This window comes from Lactuca virosa, chromosome 1, assembly GCF_052849685.1.
Source record: "Lactuca virosa cultivar CGN04683 chromosome 1, Lactuca_virosa_CGN04683_v6, whole genome shotgun sequence".
Lineage (NCBI taxonomy): Eukaryota > Viridiplantae > Streptophyta > Magnoliopsida > Asterales > Asteraceae > Lactuca > Lactuca virosa.
The window spans coordinates 86474372-86481128 of NC_136426.1; the positions used below are offsets into that span (position 1 = coordinate 86474372).

The following is a 6757-nucleotide window of genomic DNA, read 5'->3' on the forward strand; positions in this document are numbered from 1 at the left end:
ATATATATATATATATATATATATATATATATATATATATATATATATATATATATATATATATAGAGGTTTAGGTTCTATGGAAAACAAAAAAAACCCTAAAAATCATAAAAATGCATAAAAAAATACTTAGAGATCACAAAACTTTTTTTTGATTTTTTTTATCAAAAAATCGCAACTTTTAACATAAAACCGCTGAAAATTTTTTTGAAAATTTTCTTTTTTTACAAAAAAAAAAAAAATTGATTTTTTATTTTTCTTCAGCGAAATTGTCAAAAAGGCTGCGATTTTTTGATAAAAAAATTCAAAAAAAAGTTTTGTAATGTCTAGGTATTTTTTTTTATAAATTTTTATGATTTTTAGGGTTTTTTTGTTTTCCAAATAACCCTTCCCTATATATATATATATATATATATATATATATATATATATATATATATATGTCAAAAGTAGTGGTGTTCAAGAGTTTTCGAAACCGAAAAACCGAAACCTGATAAACCATACCGATTTTCAGGTTGAGCGAACTTGCTATTTTGTCTTTTTTAGGTTTGTTTAATCGAATCGATAAAAACATCGGGTTTTCGGTTCGGTTAGGTTCATGTTTTTTCGCATAGATGGTTAACAAAAAAACTGAATTTTAATCTTTATATTTTAAAATATTGTTTAGCTTTGAAGTTTAATGTTAATATTAAATTTATTATTAAGAGTTATAAATTTCAATTAACAATTGTCATATTTATCAGACTAGTAGGTGTGGACAACAAATTAAAAGGTCTTATTATATCCAAAAGTTGCCACCTCACATATCATGTCAATATAACACCAAATGGAGGAAATAGACAACATACAAATGTCATCATCTTTTTTTATTTGATTTATTTTCTTTTTTCAATTTATTTAATTTCGATTTTTTTTTATTTTTCCAATTTTTTTCACGTTAGATTATTTAAAAAAAAATGAAACATGCAAGTTAATTAAATCCAAAATTAACCATAACATTTAAAAACTAAAAACAGCATTACAAAAAAAAAACATTGAACGCAAAAAATCCATAGTCTTAAAAACATAAAAACGATACACTAGTCATCCAAATATTTCTTTTTGATCATCTCCTTCGTCTTTCGGAGCAGCTGCACTTGTTGTGGTGCCATATTTTTTTCACTAGTATGGAGATTTGCTAAATTATTCGCTATTTGATTTTCCTCCGTTTGCTTATGAAGAAACTTCAAGTGCTCACGTTGCACATAAACCTTATGTTGTGCGATTAGATTGTGTTGATCGAACTTTGCTTTCATTTCCGCCAACTCTTGTGCCCTTCTCTCGGCTTCATCCCCGTGACGTTGAGCGTGTTTCGCTTTGTCGCGTTCGATCTGTCGGCGTTGGGGGAGATCTCTTCGATGCTGTCGGGGATGTAATCTGTGTTGCCGTTGAGGTTTATATTAGTTCGTGCGTCGGAAACGTCAAATGAACTAGAATTGCGAGACCTCTCTGATTGTGCCTCCGATGATGTTTGCGCGTTAATCCATTTTGAATCTTGTCTGACAATCTCCCATATTTTTTCAAACTCGAAAGCATGCCCCATTTCAACTTGATATTGTTCCCTCGCAGCTTTGTACACATCAAAATCATTTGCACCACTTTGCTTTTGCGATTCTAGTCTCATGAAAATCTCGTTAAACTTGGTGCACCGAAAACTGCTCAGAGTCCACTTGCTACTTACCATATCGATTATGATATGGTTATTTCTTCAAAATCGCGTGGAATTTTCCGACCACGACTTCCCAAAACCCAACTCTTCGCATATCATTTCCTACGTTTGAATTCTTTGAAGTAACGCACCACGCCACCGCCAACGCGTACTCCTCCTCCGGTGTCCACCATAGTGGAGGTTCTTCTTCACTTTCTGCGATTGCCTTCCCTTTCATTTTCCCTTTCCCTCTCCTTTTCCGACTGCCTCCCGCTTGCGTTTCAGGAACACTTTCTTGCGTTGCTTGTGTGGGTGGTGGTTGTGTGGTTGTTTGTGGCATGGAAGCGAAAGTACCAAAAATGTTTGGTTGAAGATTTGATTTTGTTGCATGTAAGGGGATGTATGAAATTACATTGGGGTGAGTTGGGATTAAAAAAGTTTCCTTGAAACGGTATTTGTGGTGAGTTTGTGTTGAGTAGGTTCATATAACACATGTATTGTGCGAACCCCATCAGAGCGGTTGTGTTTGTGTTTGGATGAAGGGTGTTTGGGTTTTGCTCTATATTTGGTTGAAAGGAAAAGTTTTTTTTTTTGTGTGTGTGTGTGTGTGTGTAAAAGATGAGAGAAATAGAAGGTTTGTGTAGGTAAAAAGTGAGGTATATGTGTGTATTTATATGTCAAATTAAAATAGGTAATTTTTTTTTTCTCTTGACCGTTCCCCAACGATCAAAATATTGACCGTTTTCACTCGATTTTGTGGTGTTGCGATTAGTTATAGGACCAACGGGAGGCAACCAAAATGATAATAACTGTGGAAAACGAGAAAGTTGGGGGGGGGGGGTGGGGGTGGGGGGGCGGCCCACATCGTTCAGTCTTAACAATGTTACCCTTAAAACACAATTGAAGTGAATACGTTATTGGCTAAATATCCGTTTTCTCATTAACCTAAATAAATGAGTATTACATTATTATTTTATATACTATCACTTTTAAGTTTTATATTTGTAAAAGATCGTCCAAAGACTCGTTATTTTGAAAATTAGTTTTGAAATCCAGTTTTTTTTTAATCAGTAAACAATTAATTGGTTAACCAAAAAACCAAACCAAAAAAATCGGTTAACCTGTATTTTTGGTTTAGGTTTAGGTTTAAGAAATTAGTAAACCGTCGCTTTACCATCCGAAATACGATTTTCAGTTTGGTCAACCATCCATGAACATGCACCCTAGTCAAAAGATTCACATGAATAAAGAAAGTGAGATGAATAGTAGCCCCAACATTATGGTGTTGGATAGTGGATACATCAATAATTGTCAAGCCATTGAGAAGTAATGATGACAGATTCCTGGAAATATCTTTCTAGCTTCTCACTAATTTGTTTCGTCAATATTCTCCTTGATCAAGTTGAACAAAAATCTTTATGAATTCCTATCTATATATGCCAAGCATCAGTTAGCACTTGTATAGCTAGATAAAGTTAAGCTCTTCATTTTCTCTGGTCTAGCAAGATGACATTGACACCTGCAGATGCCATGCCATGGGTGGGATTGTATATTGCCTTAGCATCTCTGATTTGCACTCTAGCAATGGCAGCGGATGTCTTCCGAGGCTTTCGACAACGGAAGCTCTGGTTTCCATGTAGATTTTTCACCATCAATTCTACTTCCATTACACTGATAACAATATCAACGAAGCTACCAGTGGATCTGAGCACCGACACATCTGACAGTCTTGTGCAGGTGGCAAAGTTAATCAGCATTGCTTTCTTGGTCACCATGTTAGCCAACGTTCTCCCATCTCTAGGGCTTATGAATGACAAGGAACTTTTGCTGAACACCGTGGCCTTGTGTATCCTCATATACACCATTAATGTAAATATGTGGATCCAAATTATAAGTTTGAGAATCGGGACAGCAATCCTTTTATTGATTCTTTTGATTCCATGACCAATTTCAGTAGCCTTGACAGTTTCAGCATCTAGAAGAGTTTTACAACAACGGTACAAGGAGTTGCACAGTTTGGCTTCTAATCATCAAGAGATGAAGAACTTCTCCAGCAAGCGACTCATTTGTTATGTTAAAAAGTATTGGATGATGGCAGAAACTGGTAACCCCCAATTTGGAATTGCTTGTTCACCGGTTTCTTCTGCTTTTGGGGTTTTATGCGCAAGCCTTGCATTAAGTTTACTTTCTTTTTTTCTTTCTGATATATCAGATGACCCACAGAATGATAAATCTGATTATAAGTGGTCTATCGATGTGATTATTATCTTACAGTTAATAGGAACAATAGTAGGTAGTATAGCCCCAATTTTCAGATGTTTGACTGCCACCAGTCATTTCAATCTCTCCATGAAATGGAGCAGGCACCATCTAAACGTATTCCGAGTCGAGAAGCATTGGATACAAAGGCTTCAGCTGTGGAAAAGCAGCTCTGTTCCTATGTATATCCCAGGCCGATATTCCAAAAAGGTTCCATAATATCCGAAATATGATTTTGAATTTATGTATAGCACTTCAGATAACGATTGTAGTTATATGCAAAACAATATGTCTTGTTCCCATATCTTTTCTGATATTATTCTCTTATTGTTACCGCTTTGCCAAGTTTTCCTTGAACTGGTTCAAGGAAGAACTAAATGCATCTAATAGCAATGTGATATCAGATATGGAAGAATATACTGGTTACGTCTTGCAAATCGAACAGGATGCGAAGCTTTCAAAGAGAATATTACGAAATGCGCTCAACTCTATAACTCGACTTCTCCACGAGTCTGAAGGTAAAGAACCGAGGAATCTTATGAAGCTTCTCGAGAAATCTACAGGATTCAATGGAGTAATAGAGTTCGACAGTGATCGAGTTCCACCTTTACATCCAGAAGAAATCCAGAACTGCTGGAGCCTAGTAACAGTAACATTAACAGCCATTGCGCTTTCTCTTCCAAACATTGCAAACAGCCACATCCAGGGATTGCTTGACTGCATGAGGGAAGGCCTCCAAATTGTAAGACATATTGAAGAAAGCCTCAATACAAATGGTGATTTGGTGAAGACAAGAAAATCAGCTAGACATGTGTGGACGGATGTTGAAGTATATTGCAGGTGGCTACAATTTGATCTTCAAAAGAAGGCCCATAATGGAAAAACGTCAGAGGAGATTCTTCAATGATTTGGTGATGAAGCAGCAAAGTTTGTTATACAGTTCAAGGCAAGGAAAAATGTAAGTCTGGATGACTCACTTTGTAAGTTCACTGCTGCGAGTTCAATGTACAGAATTAGTCAATCCATACTGCTTCACTGCAATGAGCAAGAAAATTGGCCAACAGACGAGGAACTGTTTGAGTTTATATCAACCATAATCGCAGATCTGCTATGTGCTTGCTTTACCAACTTGCCACGTGTCATAACCATGAAGTGTCATGATGATGCAATAGAGAAAAGGGAAGATAACATCAGAACTGCAGCTCAGCTTCTTGGTAGATCCAAAAATATCCTGAAAATACTTAAAAAGTGCCAACTTCCCAACTTAGACGTGGAGTCGATGGGGTACATTGATAAGTGGCATGCATTACCAAAGAGTCAGATACACAATGGTTGTTCTTCAGCCCAGATTCATTCAGCTTCTTCAAGTTCTAATGAATCTTTGGTATTAACTATTATTTGACTAGTATGTATATATATGTTCGAAATCTGCCAGGCCTTCATATGGTTTAGCATATCTAGAATAAGCTCATCACTAATGTGGTACTTGTTACAAATTTCATAAGTATTATTGGAATTTCAGGTTTCTTAGCCTCTCATCCTTTTCATATATTTCTTTCTTAAGACAAGAATTGCAGTTTATACCTAATGTGAATGATGGATTTGTGCATATTTTGGTTTAATAGATAGGCATTATTATAGAAGATATATGGTACATTTATTGTGCAGATAATATCCGAAAATAGTGATAGGGCTCTTGCATATATTTGGAATACACAGGGATTGATACAGCGTTAACAATCACTTTTGTCCCGAGGGATTTGTTGCGGAAGGAGTTGGTTGCATGGAGGGAGTTACCAGAAAAGTGAGAGTGAAAGGTGAAGGTGTGATGAAGGTTGACCGGTGTGTTTCAAGTGCAGGTGAAGGAAGGTAGGTTGGCCCATAAAATACTACAACAAATTAAAATAAATGGTATTTTCATCATTTCCGAATATAGAAGAATTAAAATATATTAAAATAAATGATATTTTCGTCATTTCACAAATATCTAAAGAATTTGTTAACAAAGTTAGTCAGACATGTGCTCTTCTAAAATCCAAAGTTAACCGTTCGTGCATGGAAAACTTTCATAAGGGCCGTTTGAAGGAATAATTTTAAATCACAAGCACCAATGTGAAATTTAGTCTATAACAACAAAAAAATAGTAATAAAAAGACAAATCAAGGGTAAAATGGTTATTTTGTAAATTTAAGCTGTTAACCTTAATGACCCCCGACCAAATCCAAAATCGTTATGAAGCGTCAAAACAAGGACCGAAATTGCAACCCTCATAACATGTCAAATTATTTTAATATTTGGGATAAACATGAACAGAGGCATGTATATAAAATATTTTAGAAACAAATTCAAACTCGACATGCAGTATTTTTCTAAAAGAAATCCAATTTAATGACACTTTAAGTTTTACTCATAACAGAAACGTTCTTTCCCATTATTCCCAATTATAACAACATTCCAGGTCACTTGTTGTTATAATCACAAAGAAATTAAAAGTAGAGTCCTATTATGACTAAAAATCAAAGTAGGTTGCTATAATCATAAATCTTTGTGTACATTGCTATTTAATGAACTCACCTCTTGTTGAAGATTTCTATCCACCTACTCTTTCAACCTGTCTAATCTCAACTTTGTCCACCCTTTGACCAAATTTGCGATGACAGTTTCAGATTCAAAAGGTGGCATCTCCCTGATGATTGCCTTTCTACCATCATCACTATCAACAGAATCTTCAACTGCAATCCGCACAAGATCTTTTTCCAACTTATGTGCAGCTCTTAAAACTTGCACTGCATTCGGGGTTAATTTGGTAAT

The 6757-nt window shown here is 35.3% G+C and overlaps 1 long non-coding RNA gene across 1 annotated transcript; it reads left to right on the plus strand.

The window, feature by feature from the left end:
* Positions 1-2952: 2952 nt before the first annotated feature.
* LOC145149921 (uncharacterized) lies at positions 2953-5557 on the plus strand. The gene is made up of 2 exons (XR_013730763.1): positions 2953-3533; positions 3642-5557. It is a non-coding gene; the product is annotated as an uncharacterized LOC145149921 (long non-coding RNA).
* The last annotated feature ends 1200 nt before the right edge of the window (positions 5558-6757 follow it).